At 41.9% G+C, this 13,191-nt stretch overlaps 29 non-coding genes and 1 pseudogene across 29 annotated transcripts in view; all 30 read right to left on the bottom strand.

The window, feature by feature from the left end:
* LOC141319328 (5S ribosomal RNA) overlaps positions 1-105 on the bottom strand; it is a 119-nt gene extending 14 nt beyond the window's left edge. The window contains exon 1 of the ribosomal RNA XR_012353590.1: positions 1-105. This exon is cut by the window's left edge and continues 14 nt beyond it. This is a non-coding gene — a ribosomal RNA (5S ribosomal RNA).
* Positions 106-189: 84 nt separating this feature from the next.
* LOC141346442 (5S ribosomal RNA) lies at positions 190-308 on the bottom strand (annotated as a pseudogene).
* Positions 309-1,110: 802 nt separating this feature from the next.
* Positions 1,111-1,229, bottom strand: LOC141309522 (5S ribosomal RNA). Its single transcript, XR_012347311.1, has one exon. It is a non-coding gene; the product is annotated as a 5S ribosomal RNA (ribosomal RNA).
* An 84-nt stretch (positions 1,230-1,313) lies between these two features.
* Positions 1,314-1,432, bottom strand: LOC141345135 (5S ribosomal RNA). Its single transcript, XR_012356950.1, has one exon. It is a non-coding gene; the product is annotated as a 5S ribosomal RNA (ribosomal RNA).
* An 84-nt stretch (positions 1,433-1,516) lies between these two features.
* LOC141318173 (5S ribosomal RNA) lies at positions 1,517-1,635 on the bottom strand. Its single transcript, XR_012352505.1, has one exon. It is a non-coding gene; the product is annotated as a 5S ribosomal RNA (ribosomal RNA).
* An 801-nt stretch (positions 1,636-2,436) lies between these two features.
* Positions 2,437-2,555, bottom strand: LOC141292400 (5S ribosomal RNA). Its single transcript, XR_012340509.1, has one exon. It is a non-coding gene; the product is annotated as a 5S ribosomal RNA (ribosomal RNA).
* Positions 2,556-2,639: 84 nt separating this feature from the next.
* LOC141319417 (5S ribosomal RNA) lies at positions 2,640-2,758 on the bottom strand. The gene has a single exon (XR_012353675.1). It is a non-coding gene; the product is annotated as a 5S ribosomal RNA (ribosomal RNA).
* Positions 2,759-3,559: 801 nt separating this feature from the next.
* LOC141309511 (5S ribosomal RNA) lies at positions 3,560-3,678 on the bottom strand. Its single transcript, XR_012347310.1, has one exon. It is a non-coding gene; the product is annotated as a 5S ribosomal RNA (ribosomal RNA).
* Positions 3,679-3,762: 84 nt separating this feature from the next.
* LOC141319327 (5S ribosomal RNA) lies at positions 3,763-3,881 on the bottom strand. The gene has a single exon (XR_012353589.1). It is a non-coding gene; the product is annotated as a 5S ribosomal RNA (ribosomal RNA).
* Positions 3,882-3,965: 84 nt separating this feature from the next.
* LOC141345643 (5S ribosomal RNA) lies at positions 3,966-4,084 on the bottom strand. Its single transcript, XR_012357053.1, has one exon. It is a non-coding gene; the product is annotated as a 5S ribosomal RNA (ribosomal RNA).
* Positions 4,085-4,886: 802 nt separating this feature from the next.
* Positions 4,887-5,005, bottom strand: LOC141309500 (5S ribosomal RNA). The gene has a single exon (XR_012347309.1). It is a non-coding gene; the product is annotated as a 5S ribosomal RNA (ribosomal RNA).
* An 84-nt stretch (positions 5,006-5,089) lies between these two features.
* On the bottom strand, positions 5,090-5,208 carry LOC141345241 (5S ribosomal RNA). The gene has a single exon (XR_012356985.1). It is a non-coding gene; the product is annotated as a 5S ribosomal RNA (ribosomal RNA).
* An 84-nt stretch (positions 5,209-5,292) lies between these two features.
* On the bottom strand, positions 5,293-5,411 carry LOC141345637 (5S ribosomal RNA). Its single transcript, XR_012357052.1, has one exon. It is a non-coding gene; the product is annotated as a 5S ribosomal RNA (ribosomal RNA).
* Positions 5,412-6,213: 802 nt separating this feature from the next.
* On the bottom strand, positions 6,214-6,332 carry LOC141309489 (5S ribosomal RNA). The gene has a single exon (XR_012347308.1). It is a non-coding gene; the product is annotated as a 5S ribosomal RNA (ribosomal RNA).
* Positions 6,333-6,416: 84 nt separating this feature from the next.
* Positions 6,417-6,535, bottom strand: LOC141345128 (5S ribosomal RNA). The gene has a single exon (XR_012356945.1). It is a non-coding gene; the product is annotated as a 5S ribosomal RNA (ribosomal RNA).
* An 84-nt stretch (positions 6,536-6,619) lies between these two features.
* LOC141318172 (5S ribosomal RNA) lies at positions 6,620-6,738 on the bottom strand. The gene has a single exon (XR_012352504.1). It is a non-coding gene; the product is annotated as a 5S ribosomal RNA (ribosomal RNA).
* Positions 6,739-7,539: 801 nt separating this feature from the next.
* On the bottom strand, positions 7,540-7,658 carry LOC141345124 (5S ribosomal RNA). The gene has a single exon (XR_012356943.1). It is a non-coding gene; the product is annotated as a 5S ribosomal RNA (ribosomal RNA).
* Positions 7,659-7,742: 84 nt separating this feature from the next.
* LOC141309467 (5S ribosomal RNA) lies at positions 7,743-7,861 on the bottom strand. The gene has a single exon (XR_012347306.1). It is a non-coding gene; the product is annotated as a 5S ribosomal RNA (ribosomal RNA).
* An 84-nt stretch (positions 7,862-7,945) lies between these two features.
* On the bottom strand, positions 7,946-8,064 carry LOC141319326 (5S ribosomal RNA). The gene has a single exon (XR_012353588.1). It is a non-coding gene; the product is annotated as a 5S ribosomal RNA (ribosomal RNA).
* Positions 8,065-8,148: 84 nt separating this feature from the next.
* LOC141345631 (5S ribosomal RNA) lies at positions 8,149-8,267 on the bottom strand. Its single transcript, XR_012357051.1, has one exon. It is a non-coding gene; the product is annotated as a 5S ribosomal RNA (ribosomal RNA).
* Positions 8,268-9,069: 802 nt separating this feature from the next.
* LOC141309456 (5S ribosomal RNA) lies at positions 9,070-9,188 on the bottom strand. Its single transcript, XR_012347305.1, has one exon. It is a non-coding gene; the product is annotated as a 5S ribosomal RNA (ribosomal RNA).
* An 84-nt stretch (positions 9,189-9,272) lies between these two features.
* Positions 9,273-9,391, bottom strand: LOC141319325 (5S ribosomal RNA). Its single transcript, XR_012353587.1, has one exon. It is a non-coding gene; the product is annotated as a 5S ribosomal RNA (ribosomal RNA).
* Positions 9,392-9,475: 84 nt separating this feature from the next.
* Positions 9,476-9,594, bottom strand: LOC141345618 (5S ribosomal RNA). The gene has a single exon (XR_012357049.1). It is a non-coding gene; the product is annotated as a 5S ribosomal RNA (ribosomal RNA).
* Positions 9,595-10,396: 802 nt separating this feature from the next.
* Positions 10,397-10,515, bottom strand: LOC141309444 (5S ribosomal RNA). The gene has a single exon (XR_012347304.1). It is a non-coding gene; the product is annotated as a 5S ribosomal RNA (ribosomal RNA).
* Positions 10,516-10,599: 84 nt separating this feature from the next.
* LOC141345119 (5S ribosomal RNA) lies at positions 10,600-10,718 on the bottom strand. Its single transcript, XR_012356942.1, has one exon. It is a non-coding gene; the product is annotated as a 5S ribosomal RNA (ribosomal RNA).
* Positions 10,719-10,802: 84 nt separating this feature from the next.
* Positions 10,803-10,921, bottom strand: LOC141345612 (5S ribosomal RNA). The gene has a single exon (XR_012357048.1). It is a non-coding gene; the product is annotated as a 5S ribosomal RNA (ribosomal RNA).
* An 802-nt stretch (positions 10,922-11,723) lies between these two features.
* On the bottom strand, positions 11,724-11,842 carry LOC141309433 (5S ribosomal RNA). Its single transcript, XR_012347303.1, has one exon. It is a non-coding gene; the product is annotated as a 5S ribosomal RNA (ribosomal RNA).
* Positions 11,843-11,926: 84 nt separating this feature from the next.
* Positions 11,927-12,045, bottom strand: LOC141345113 (5S ribosomal RNA). The gene has a single exon (XR_012356940.1). It is a non-coding gene; the product is annotated as a 5S ribosomal RNA (ribosomal RNA).
* An 84-nt stretch (positions 12,046-12,129) lies between these two features.
* Positions 12,130-12,248, bottom strand: LOC141318170 (5S ribosomal RNA). Its single transcript, XR_012352502.1, has one exon. It is a non-coding gene; the product is annotated as a 5S ribosomal RNA (ribosomal RNA).
* An 801-nt stretch (positions 12,249-13,049) lies between these two features.
* Positions 13,050-13,168, bottom strand: LOC141292392 (5S ribosomal RNA). Its single transcript, XR_012340508.1, has one exon. It is a non-coding gene; the product is annotated as a 5S ribosomal RNA (ribosomal RNA).
* Between the last annotated feature and the right edge of the window lie 23 nt (positions 13,169-13,191).

Below are 13,191 nucleotides of genomic sequence, written 5' to 3'. Positions count from 1 at the left end.
GGTATTCCCAGGCGGTCTCCCATCCAAGTACTAACAAGGCCCGACGCTGCTTAGCTTCCGAGATCAGACGAGGTCGGGCGCTCTCAGCGCGGTATGGCCATAATCGAGGGCTGCTCCAAAATGTGGGCTATTTAAAGATCAGCCTCCGTAAAAGCCAGCATATTATATAAATAGTGAAGAAAAGGCAAAAGCTTACAGCACCTGGTATTCCCAGGCGGTCTCCAATCCAAGTACTAACCAGGCCCGACGCTGCTTAGCTTCCGAGATCAGACGAGGTCGGACACTCTCAGCGCGGTATGGCCATAATCGAGGGCTGCTCCAAAAAGTGGGCTATTTAAAGATTAGCCTCCGTAAAAGCCAGCATATTATATAAATAGTGAAGAAAAGCCAAAAGCTTACAGCACCTGATATTCCCAGGCGGTCTCCCATAAAAGTGTAACAATCGGCCTTATCAGCCGAGTTACAAGACTAAAATGGTGTCAGATTTAACTGTGAGAAATGACTAGTGGTTAAAAGAATGAGACATAAAAGAAAATTGGTTTAAATAGATTTGGTGTATTTACAAGGTTCACATAAAAGACTTTAAAACAACACGATAAAACTAGGGTCAACTCTGTTAAAAGAATACAGTTCATTTGTCCATACCCTAAAAACAGGTAAACTCTGTTAAAAGAATACAGTTCATTTGTCCATACCCTAAAAACAGTCCAAGAATCCCAGTGTGTTGATAAGTCCAATGTGAGTGTCCACCAGTGTATATACAATCCACAGAAAGTGTAATCCAAATTTTGCAGGTGGTGAATGGAAAGTTGAGCTCTAAAATTAGCAACTCCTCAATCCAACAGTTTGGTGACTGTCCTTTGTTTGTCATGCTGCTCTCTTATACAGTTGTACTTCCTGCTTCCTGTCATGTGTCTAGTCACATGAAAGGCCAACCATCCATTTATTAAAGACACATACACTTAAAATGTTAAGAGTAATAAAATGGCCTAAAAAACATGTAAAACACTTAAAACTCTATAATACATTTAAATGATTGTAATAAATAGAGCGGTAAAACACGTCTTTCTAAAAGCCAGCATATTATATAAATAGTGAAGAAAAGGCAAAAGCTTACAGCACCTGGTATTCCCAGGCGGTCTCCCATCCAAGTACTAAACAGGCCCGACGCTGCTTAGCTTCCGAGATCAGACGAGATCGGGCGCTCTCAGCGCGGTATGGCCATAAGCGAGGGCTGCTCCAAAAAGTGGGCTATTTAAAGATCAGCCTCCGTAAAAGCCAGCATATTATATAAATAGTGAAGAAAAGGCAAAAGCTTACAGCACCTGGTATTCCCAGGCGGTCTCCCATCCAAGTACTAACAAGGCCCGACGCTGCTTAGCTTCCGAGATCAGACGAGGTCAGGCGCTCTCAGCGCGGTATGGCCATAATCGAGGGCTGCTCCAAAATGTGGGCTATTTAAAGATCAGCCTCCGTAAAAGCCAGCATATTATATAAATAGTGAAGAAAAGGCAAAAGCTTACAGCACCTGGTATTCCCAGGCGGTCTCCAATCCAAGTACTAACCAGGCCCGACGCTGCTTAGCTTCCGAGATCAGACGAGATCGGGCGCTCTCAGCGCGGTATGGCCATAAGCGAGGGCTGCTCCAAAAAGTGGGCTATTTAAAGATTAGCCTCCGTAAAAGCCAGCATATTATATAAATAGTGAAGAAAAGCCAAAAGCTTACAGCACCTGATATTCCCAGGCGGTCTCCCATAAAAGTGTAACAATCGGCCTTATCAGCCGAGTTACAAGACTAAAATGGTGTCAGATTTAACTGTGAGAGATGACTAGTGGTTAAAAGAATGAGACATAAAAGAAAATTGGTTTAAATAGATTTGGTGTATTTACAAGGTTCACATAAAAGACTTTAAAACAACACGATAAAACTAGGTCAACTCTGTTAAAAGAATACAGTTCATTTGTCCATACCCTAAAAACAGGTAAACTCTGTTAAAAGAATACAGTTCATTTGTCCATACCCTAAAAACAGTCCAAGAATCCCAGTGTGTTGATAAGTCCAATGTGAGTGTCCACCAGTGTATATACAATCCACAGAAAGTGTAATCCAAAGTTTGCAGGTGGTGAATGGAAAGTTGAGCTCTAAAATTAGCAACTCCTCAATCCAACAGTTTGGTGACTGTCCTTTGTTTGTCATGCTGCTCTCTTATACAGTTGTACTTCCGGCTTCCTGTCATGTGTCTAGTCACATGACAGGCCAACCATCCATTTATTAAAGACACATACACTTAAAATGTTAAGAGTAATAAAATGGCCTAAAAAACATGTAAAACACTTAAAACTCTATAATACATTTAAATGATTGTAATAAATAGAGCGGTAAAACACGTCTTTCTAAAAGCCAGCATATTATATAAATAGTGAAGAAAAGGCAAAAGCTTACAGCACCTGGTATTCCCAGGCGGTCTCCCATCCAAGTACTAACCAGGCCCGACGCTGCTTAGCTTCCGAGATCAGACGAGATCGGGCGCTCTCAGCGCGGTATGGCCATAAGCGAGGGCTGCTCCAAAAAGTGGGCTATTTAAAGATCAGCCTCCGTAAAAGCCAGCATATTATATAAATAGTGAAGAAAAGGCAAAAGCTTACAGCACCTGGTATTCCCAGGCGGTCTCCAATCCAAGTACTAACCAGGCCCGACGCTGCTTAGCTTCCGAGATCAGACGAGGTCGGGCGCTCTCAGCGCGGTATGGCCATAATCGAGGGCTGCTCCAAAAAGTGGGCTATTTAAAGATTAGCCTCCGTAAAAGCCAGCATATTATATAAATAGTGAAGAAAAGGCAAAAGCTTACAGCACCTGGTATTCCCAGGCGGTCTCCCATAAAAGTGTAACAATCGGCCTTATCAGCCGAGTTACAAGACTAAAATGTTGTCAGATTTAACTGTGAGAGATGACTAGTGGTTAAAAGAATGAGACATAAAAGAAAATTGGTTTAAATAGATTTGGTGTATTTACAAGGTTCACATAAAAGACTTTAAAACAACACGATAAAACTAGGTCAACTCTGTTAAAAGAATACAGTTCATTTGTCCATACCCTAAAAACAGGTAAACTCTGTTAAAAGAATACAGTTCATTTGTCCATACCCTAAAAACAGTCCAAGAATCCCAGTGTGTTGATAAGTCCAATGTGAGTGTCCACCAGTGTATATACAATCCACAGAAAGTGTAATCCAAAGTTTGCAGGTGGTGAATGGAAAGTTGAGCTGTAAAATTAGCAACTCCTCAATCCAACAGTTTGGTGACTGTCCTTTGTTTGTCATGCTGCTCTCTTATACAGTTGTACTTCCTGCTTCCTGTCATGTGTCTAGTCACATGAAAGGCCAACCATCCATTTATTAAAGACACATACACTTAAAATGTTAAGAGTAATAAAATGGCCTAAAAAACATGTAAAACACTTAAAACTCTATAATACATTTAAATGATTGTAATAAATAGAGCGGTAAAACACGTCTTTCTAAAAGCCAGCATATTATATAAATAGTGAAGAAAAGGCAAAAGCTTACAGCACCTGGTATTCCCAGGCGGTCTCCCATCCAAGTACTAAACAGGCCCGACGCTGCTTAGCTTCCGAGATCAGACGAGATCGGGCGCTCTCAGCGCGGTATGGCCATAAGCGAGGGCTGCTCCAAAAAGTGGGCTATTTAAAGATCAGCCTCCGTAAAAGCCAGCATATTATATAAATAGTGAAGAAAAGGCAAAAGCTTACAGCACCTGGTATTCCCAGGCGGTCTCCCATCCAAGTACTAACAAGGCCCGACGCTGCTTAGCTTCCGAGATCAGACGAGGTCGGGCGCTCTCAGCGCGGTATGGCCATAATCGAGGGCTGCTCCAAAATGTGGGCTATTTAAAGATCAGCCTCCGTAAAAGCCAGCATATTATATAAATAGTGAAGAAAAGGCAAAAGCTTACAGCACCTGGTATTCCCAGGCGGTCTCCAATCCAAGTACTAACCAGGCCCGACGCTGCTTAGCTTCCGAGATCAGACGAGGTCGGGCACTCTCAGCGCGGTATGGCCATAATCGAGGGCTGCTCCAAAAAGTGGGCTATTTAAAGATTAGCCTCCGTAAAAGCCAGCATATTATATAAATAGTGAAGAAAAGCCAAAAGCTTACAGCACCTGATATTCCCAGGCGGTCTCCCATAAAAGTGTAACAATCGGCCTTATCAGCCGAGTTACAAGACTAAAATGGTGTCAGATTTAACTGTGAGAGATGACTAGTGGTTAAAAGAATGAGACATAAAAGAAAATTGGTTTAAATAGATTTGGTGTATTTACAAGGTTCACATAAAAGACTTTAAAACAACACGATAAAACTAGGGTCAACTCTGTTAAAAGAATACAGTTCATTTGTCCATACCCTAAAAACAGGTAAACTCTGTTAAAAGAATACAGTTCATTTGTCCATACCCTAAAAACAGTCCAAGAATCCCAGTGTGTTGATAAGTCCAATGTGAGTGTCCACCAGTGTATATACAATCCACAGAAAGTGTAATCCAAATTTTGCAGGTGGTGAATGGAAAGTTGAGCTCTAAAATTAGCAACTCCTCAATCCAACAGTTTGGTGACTGTCCTTTGTTTGTCATGCTGCTCTCTTATACAGTTGTACTTCCTGCTTCCTGTCATGTGTCTAGTCACATGAAAGGCCAACCATCCATTTATTAAAGACACATACACTTAAAATGTTAAGAGTAATAAAATGGCCTAAAAAACATGTAAAACACTTAAAACTCTATAATACATTTAAATGATTGTAATAAATAGAGCGGTAAAACACGTCTTTCTAAAAGCCAGCATATTATATAAATAGTGAAGAAAAGGCAAAAGCTTACAGCACCTGGTATTCCCAGGCGGTCTCCCATCCAAGTACTAAACAGGCCCGACGCTGCTTAGCTTCCGAGATCAGACGAGATCGGGCGCTCTCAGCGCGGTATGGCCATAAGCGAGGGCTGCTCCAAAAAGTGGGCTATTTAAAGATCAGCCTCCGTAAAAGCCAGCATATTATATAAATAGTGAAGAAAAGGCAAAAGCTTACAGCACCTGGTATTCCCAGGCGGTCTCCCATCCAAGTACTAACAAGGCCCGACGCTGCTTAGCTTCCGAGATCAGACGAGGTCGGGCGCTCTCAGCGCGGTGTGGCCATAATCGAGGGCTGCTCCAAAATGTGGGCTATTTAAAGATCAGCCTCCGTAAAAGCCAGCATATTATATAAATAGTGAAGAAAAGGCAAAAGCTTACAGCACCTGGTATTCCCAGGCGGTCTCCAATCCAAGTACTAACCAGGCCCGACGCTGCTTAGCTTCCGAGATCAGACGAGGTCGGGCACTCTCAGCGCGGTATGGCCATAATCGAGGGCTGCTCCAAAAAGTGGGCTATTTAAAGATTAGCCTCCGTAAAAGCCAGCATATTATATAAATAGTGAAGAAAAGCCAAAAGCTTACAGCACCTGATATTCCCAGGCGGTCTCCCATAAAAGTGTAACAATCGGCCTTATCAGCCGAGTTACAAGACTAAAATGGTGTCAGATTTAACTGTGAGAAATGACTAGTGGTTAAAAGAATGAGACATAAAAGAAAATTGGTTTAAATAGATTTGGTGTATTTACAAGGTTCACATAAAAGACTTTAAAACAACACGATAAAACTAGGGTCAACTCTGTTAAAAGAATACAGTTCATTTGTCCATACCCTAAAAACAGGTAAACTCTGTTAAAAGAATACAGTTCATTTGTCCATACCCTAAAAACAGTCCAAGAATCCCAGTGTGTTGATAAGTCCAATGTGAGTGTCCACCAGTGTATATACAATCCACAGAAAGTGTAATCCAAATTTTGCAGGTGGTGAATGGAAAGTTGAGCTCTAAAATTAGCAACTCCTCAATCCAACAGTTTGGTGACTGTCCTTTGTTTGTCATGCTGCTCTCTTATACAGTTGTACTTCCTGCTTCCTGTCATGTGTCTAGTCACATGAAAGGCCAACCATCCATTTATTAAAGACACATACACTTAAAATGTTAAGAGTAATAAAATGGCCTAAAAAACATGTAAAACACTTAAAACTCTATAATACATTTAAATGATTGTAATAAATAGAGCGGTAAAACACGTCTTTCTAAAAGCCAGCATATTATATAAATAGTGAAGAAAAGGCAAAAGCTTACAGCACCTGGTATTCCCAGGCGGTCTCCCATCCAAGTACTAAACAGGCCCGACGCTGCTTAGCTTCCGAGATCAGACGAGATCGGGCGCTCTCAGCGCGGTATGGCCATAAGCGAGGGCTGCTCCAAAAAGTGGGCTATTTAAAGATCAGCCTCCGTAAAAGCCAGCATATTATATAAATAGTGAAGAAAAGGCAAAAGCTTACAGCACCTGGTATTCCCAGGCGGTCTCCCATCCAAGTACTAACAAGGCCCGACGCTGCTTAGCTTCCGAGATCAGACGAGGTCAGGCGCTCTCAGCGCGGTATGGCCATAATCGAGGGCTGCTCCAAAATGTGGGCTATTTAAAGATCAGCCTCCGTAAAAGCCAGCATATTATATAAATAGTGAAGAAAAGGCAAAAGCTTACAGCACCTGGTATTCCCAGGCGGTCTCCAATCCAAGTACTAACCAGGCCCGACGCTGCTTAGCTTCCGAGATCAGACGAGATCGGGCGCTCTCAGCGCGGTATGGCCATAAGCGAGGGCTGCTCCAAAAAGTGGGCTATTTAAAGATTAGCCTCCGTAAAAGCCAGCATATTATATAAATAGTGAAGAAAAGCCAAAAGCTTACAGCACCTGATATTCCCAGGCGGTCTCCCATAAAAGTGTAACAATCGGCCTTATCAGCCGAGTTACAAGACTAAAATGGTGTCAGATTTAACTGTGAGAGATGACTAGTGGTTAAAAGAATGAGACATAAAAGAAAATTGGTTTAAATAGATTTGGTGTATTTACAAGGTTCACATAAAAGACTTTAAAACAACACGATAAAACTAGGTCAACTCTGTTAAAAGAATACAGTTCATTTGTCCATACCCTAAAAACAGGTAAACTCTGTTAAAAGAATACAGTTCATTTGTCCATACCCTAAAAACAGTCCAAGAATCCCAGTGTGTTGATAAGTCCAATGTGAGTGTCCACCAGTGTATATACAATCCACAGAAAGTGTAATCCAAAGTTTGCAGGTGGTGAATGGAAAGTTGAGCTCTAAAATTAGCAACTCCTCAATCCAACAGTTTGGTGACTGTCCTTTGTTTGTCATGCTGCTCTCTTATACAGTTGTACTTCCGGCTTCCTGTCATGTGTCTAGTCACATGACAGGCCAACCATCCATTTATTAAAGACACATACACTTAAAATGTTAAGAGTAATAAAATGGCCTAAAAAACATGTAAAACACTTAAAACTCTATAATACATTTAAATGATTGTAATAAATAGAGCGGTAAAACACGTCTTTCTAAAAGCCAGCATATTATATAAATAGTGAAGAAAAGGCAAAAGCTTACAGCACCTGGTATTCCCAGGCGGTCTCCCATCCAAGTACTAACAAGGCCCGACGCTGCTTAGCTTCCGAGATCAGACGAGGTCAGGCGCTCTCAGCGCGGTATGGCCATAATCGAGGGCTGCTCCAAAATGTGGGCTATTTAAAGATCAGCCTCCGTAAAAGCCAGCATATTATATAAATAGTGAAGAAAAGGCAAAAGCTTACAGCACCTGGTATTCCCAGGCGGTCTCCCATCCAAGTACTAAACAGGCCCGACGCTGCTTAGCTTCCGAGATCAGACGAGATCGGGCGCTCTCAGCGCGGTATGGCCATAAGCGAGGGCTGCTCCAAAAAGTGGGCTATTTAAAGATCAGCCTCCGTAAAAGCCAGCATATTATATAAATAGTGAAGAAAAGGCAAAAGCTTACAGCACCTGGTATTCCCAGGCGGTCTCCCATCCAAGTACTAACAAGGCCCGACGCTGCTTAGCTTCCGAGATCAGACGAGGTCGGGCGCTCTCAGCGCGGTATGGCCATAATCGAGGGCTGCTCCAAAATGTGGGCTATTTAAAGATCAGCCTCCGTAAAAGCCAGCATATTATATAAATAGTGAAGAAAAGGCAAAAGCTTACAGCACCTGGTATTCCCAGGCGGTCTCCAATCCAAGTACTAACCAGGCCCGACGCTGCTTAGCTTCCGAGATCAGACGAGGTCGGGCACTCTCAGCGCGGTATGGCCATAATCGAGGGCTGCTCCAAAAAGTGGGCTATTTAAAGATTAGCCTCCGTAAAAGCCAGCATATTATATAAATAGTGAAGAAAAGCCAAAAGCTTACAGCACCTGATATTCCCAGGCGGTCTCCCATAAAAGTGTAACAATCGGCCTTATCAGCCGAGTTACAAGACTAAAATGGTGTCAGATTTAACTGTGAGAGATGACTAGTGGTTAAAAGAATGAGACATAAAAGAAAATTGGTTTAAATAGATTTGGTGTATTTACAAGGTTCACATAAAAGACTTTAAAACAACACGATAAAACTAGGGTCAACTCTGTTAAAAGAATACAGTTCATTTGTCCATACCCTAAAAACAGGTAAACTCTGTTAAAAGAATACAGTTCATTTGTCCATACCCTAAAAACAGTCCAAGAATCCCAGTGTGTTGATAAGTCCAATGTGAGTGTCCACCAGTGTATATACAATCCACAGAAAGTGTAATCCAAATTTTGCAGGTGGTGAATGGAAAGTTGAGCTCTAAAATTAGCAACTCCTCAATCCAACAGTTTGGTGACTGTCCTTTGTTTGTCATGCTGCTCTCTTATACAGTTGTACTTCCTGCTTCCTGTCATGTGTCTAGTCACATGAAAGGCCAACCATCCATTTATTAAAGACACATACACTTAAAATGTTAAGAGTAATAAAATGGCCTAAAAAACATGTAAAACACTTAAAACTCTATAATACATTTAAATGATTGTAATAAATAGAGCGGTAAAACACGTCTTTCTAAAAGCCAGCATATTATATAAATAGTGAAGAAAAGGCAAAAGCTTACAGCACCTGGTATTCCCAGGCGGTCTCCCATCCAAGTACTAAACAGGCCCGACGCTGCTTAGCTTCCGAGATCAGACGAGATCGGGCGCTCTCAGCGCGGTATGGCCATAAGCGAGGGCTGCTCCAAAAAGTGGGCTATTTAAAGATCAGCCTCCGTAAAAGCCAGCATATTATATAAATAGTGAAGAAAAGGCAAAAGCTTACAGCACCTGGTATTCCCAGGCGGTCTCCCATCCAAGTACTAACAAGGCCCGACGCTGCTTAGCTTCCGAGATCAGACGAGGTCGGGCGCTCTCAGCGCGGTATGGCCATAATCGAGGGCTGCTCCAAAATGTGGGCTATTTAAAGATCAGCCTCCGTAAAAGCCAGCATATTATATAAATAGTGAAGAAAAGGCAAAAGCTTACAGCACCTGGTATTCCCAGGCGGTCTCCAATCCAAGTACTAACCAGGCCCGACGCTGCTTAGCTTCCGAGATCAGACGAGGTCGGGCACTCTCAGCGCGGTATGGCCATAATCGAGGGCTGCTCCAAAAAGTGGGCTATTTAAAGATTAGCCTCCGTAAAAGCCAGCATATTATATAAATAGTGAAGAAAAGCCAAAAGCTTACAGCACCTGATATTCCCAGGCGGTCTCCCATAAAAGTGTAACAATCGGCCTTATCAGCCGAGTTACAAGACTAAAATGGTGTCAGATTTAACTGTGAGAAATGACTAGTGGTTAAAAGAATGAGACATAAAAGAAAATTGGTTTAAATAGATTTGGTGTATTTACAAGGTTCACATAAAAGACTTTAAAACAACACGATAAAACTAGGGTCAACTCTGTTAAAAGAATACAGTTCATTTGTCCATACCCTAAAAACAGGTAAACTCTGTTAAAAGAATACAGTTCATTTGTCCATACCCTAAAAACAGTCCAAGAATCCCAGTGTGTTGATAAGTCCAATGTGAGTGTCCACCAGTGTATATACAATCCACAGAAAGTGTAATCCAAATTTTGCAGGTGGTGAATGGAAAGTTGAGCTCTAAAATTAGCAACTCCTCAATCCAACAGTTTGGTGACTGTCCTTTGTTTGTCATGCTGCTCTCTTATACAGTTGTACTTCCTGCTTCCTGTCATGTGTCTAGTCACATGAAAGGCCAACCATCCATTTATTAAAGACACATACACTTAAAATGTTAAGAGTAATAAAATGGCCTAAAAAACATGTAAAACACTTAAAACTCTATAATACATTTAAATGATTGTAATAAATAGAGCGGTAAAACACGTCTTTCTAAAAGCCAGCATATTATATAAATAGTGAAGAAAAGGCAAAAGCTTACAGCACCTGGTATTCCCAGGCGGTCTCCCATCCAAGTACTAAACAGGCCCGACGCTGCTTAGCTTCCGAGATCAGACGAGATCGGGCGCTCTCAGCGCGGTATGGCCATAAGCGAGGGCTGCTCCAAAAAGTGGGCTATTTAAAGATCAGCCTCCGTAAAAGCCAGCATATTATATAAATAGTGAAGAAAAGGCAAAAGCTTACAGCACCTGGTATTCCCAGGCGGTCTCCCATCCAAGTACTAACAAGGCCCGACGCTGCTTAGCTTCCGAGATCAGACGAGGTCAGGCGCTCTCAGCGCGGTATGGCCATAATCGAGGGCTGCTCCAAAATGTGGGCTATTTAAAGATCAGCCTCCGTAAAAGCCAGCATATTATATAAATAGTGAAGAAAAGGCAAAAGCTTACAGCACCTGGTATTCCCAGGCGGTCTCCAATCCAAGTACTAACCAGGCCCGACGCTGCTTAGCTTCCGAGATCAGACGAGGTCGGGCACTCTCAGCGCGGTATGGCCATAATCGAGGGCTGCTCCAAAAAGTGGGCTATTTAAAGATTAGCCTCCGTAAAAGCCAGCATATTATATAAATAGTGAAGAAAAGCCAAAAGCTTACAGCACCTGATATTCCCAGGCGGTCTCCCATAAAAGTGTAACAATCGGCCTTATCAGCCGAGTTACAAGACTAAAATGGTGTCAGATTTAACTGTGAGAAATGACTAGTGGTTAAAAGAATGAGACATAAAAGAAAATTGGTTTAAATAGATTTGGTGTATTTACAAGGTTCACATAAAAGACTTTAAAACAACACGATAAAACTAGGGTCAACTCTGTTAAAAGAATACAGTTCATTTGTCCATACCCTAAAAACAGGTAAACTCTGTTAAAAGAATACAGTTCATTTGTCCATACCCTAAAAACAGTCCAAGAATCCCAGTGTGTTGATAAGTCCAATGTGAGTGTCCACCAGTGTATATACAATCCACAGAAAGTGTAATCCAAATTTTGCAGGTGGTGAATGGAAAGTTGAGCTCTAAAATTAGCAACTCCTCAATCCAACAGTTTGGTGACTGTCCTTTGTTTGTCATGCTGCTCTCTTATACAGTTGTACTTCCTGCTTCCTGTCATGTGTCTAGTCACATGAAAGGCCAACCATCCATTTATTAAAGACACATACACTTAAAATGTTAAGAGTAATAAAATGGCCTAAAAAACATGTAAAACACTTAAAACTCTATAATACATTTAAATGATTGTAATAAATAGAGCGGTAAAACACGTCTTTCTAAAAGCCAGCATATTATATAAATAGTGAAGAAAAGGCAAAAGCTTACAGCACCTGGTATTCCCAGGCGGTCTCCCATCCAAGTACTAAACAGGCCCGACGCTGCTTAGCTTCCGAGATCAGACGAGATCGGGCGCTCTCAGCGCGGTATGGCCATAAGCGAGGGCTGCTCCAAAAAGTGGGCTATTTAAAGATCAGCCTCCGTAAAAGCCAGCATATTATATAAATAGTGAAGAAAAGGCAAAAGCTTACAGCACCTGGTATTCCCAGGCGGTCTCCCATCCAAGTACTAACAAGGCCCGACGCTGCTTAGCTTCCGAGATCAGACGAGGTCAGGCGCTCTCAGCGCGGTATGGCCATAATCGAGGGCTGCTCCAAAATGTGGGCTATTTAAAGATCAGCCTCCGTAAAAGCCAGCATATTATATAAATAGTGAAGAAAAGGCAAAAGCTTACAGCACCTGGTATTCCCAGGCGGTCTCCAATCCAAGTACTAACCAGGCCCGACGCTGCTTAGCTTCCGAGATCAGACGAGATCGGGCGCTCTCAGCGCGGTATGGCCATAAGCGAGGGCTGCTCCAAAAAGTGGGCTATTTAAAGATTAGCCTCCGTAAAAGCCAGCATATTATATAAATAGTGAAGAAAAGCCAAAAGCTTACAGCACCTGATATTCCCAGGCGGTCTCCCATAAAAGTGTAACAATCGGCCTTATCAGCCGAGTTACAAGACTAAAATGGTGTCAGATTTAACTGTGAGAGATGACTAGTGGTTAAAAGAATGAGACATAAAAGAAAATTGGTTTAAATAGATTTGGTGTATTTACAAGGTTCACATAAAAGACTTTAAAACAACACGATAAAACTAGGTCAACTCTGTTAAAAGAATACAGTTCATTTGTCCATACCCTAAAAACAGGTAAACTCTGTTAAAAGAATACAGTTCATTTGTCCATACCCTAAAAACAGTCCAAGAATCCCAGTGTGTTGATAAGTCCAATGTGAGTGTCCACCAGTGTATATACAATCCACAGAAAGTGTAATCCAAAGTTTGCAGGTGGTGAATGGAAAGTTGAGCTCTAAAATTAGCAACTCCTCAATCCAACAGTTTGGTGACTGTCCTTTGTTTGTCATGCTGCTCTCTTATACAGTTGTACTTCCGGCTTCCTGTCATGTGTCTAGTCACATGACAGGCCAACCATCCATTTATTAAAGACACATACACTTAAAATGTTAAGAGTAATAAAATGGCCTAAAAAACATGTAAAACACTTAAAACTCTATAATACATTTAAATGATTGTAATAAATAGAGCGGTAAAACACGTCTTTCTAAAAGCCAGCATATTATATAAATAGTGAAGAAAAGGCAAAAGCTTACAGCACCTGGTATTCCCAGGCGGTCTCCCATCCAAGTACTAACCAGGCCCGACGCTGCTTAGCTTCCGAGATCAGACGAGATCGGGCGCTCTCAGCGCGGTATGGCCATAAGCGAGGGCTGCTCCAAAAAGTGGGC

This window comes from Garra rufa, chromosome 1 (genome assembly GCF_049309525.1).
Source record: "Garra rufa chromosome 1, GarRuf1.0, whole genome shotgun sequence".
Lineage (NCBI taxonomy): Eukaryota > Metazoa > Chordata > Actinopteri > Cypriniformes > Cyprinidae > Garra > Garra rufa.
This window is presented reverse-complemented; position numbering and strand designations above follow the sequence as displayed.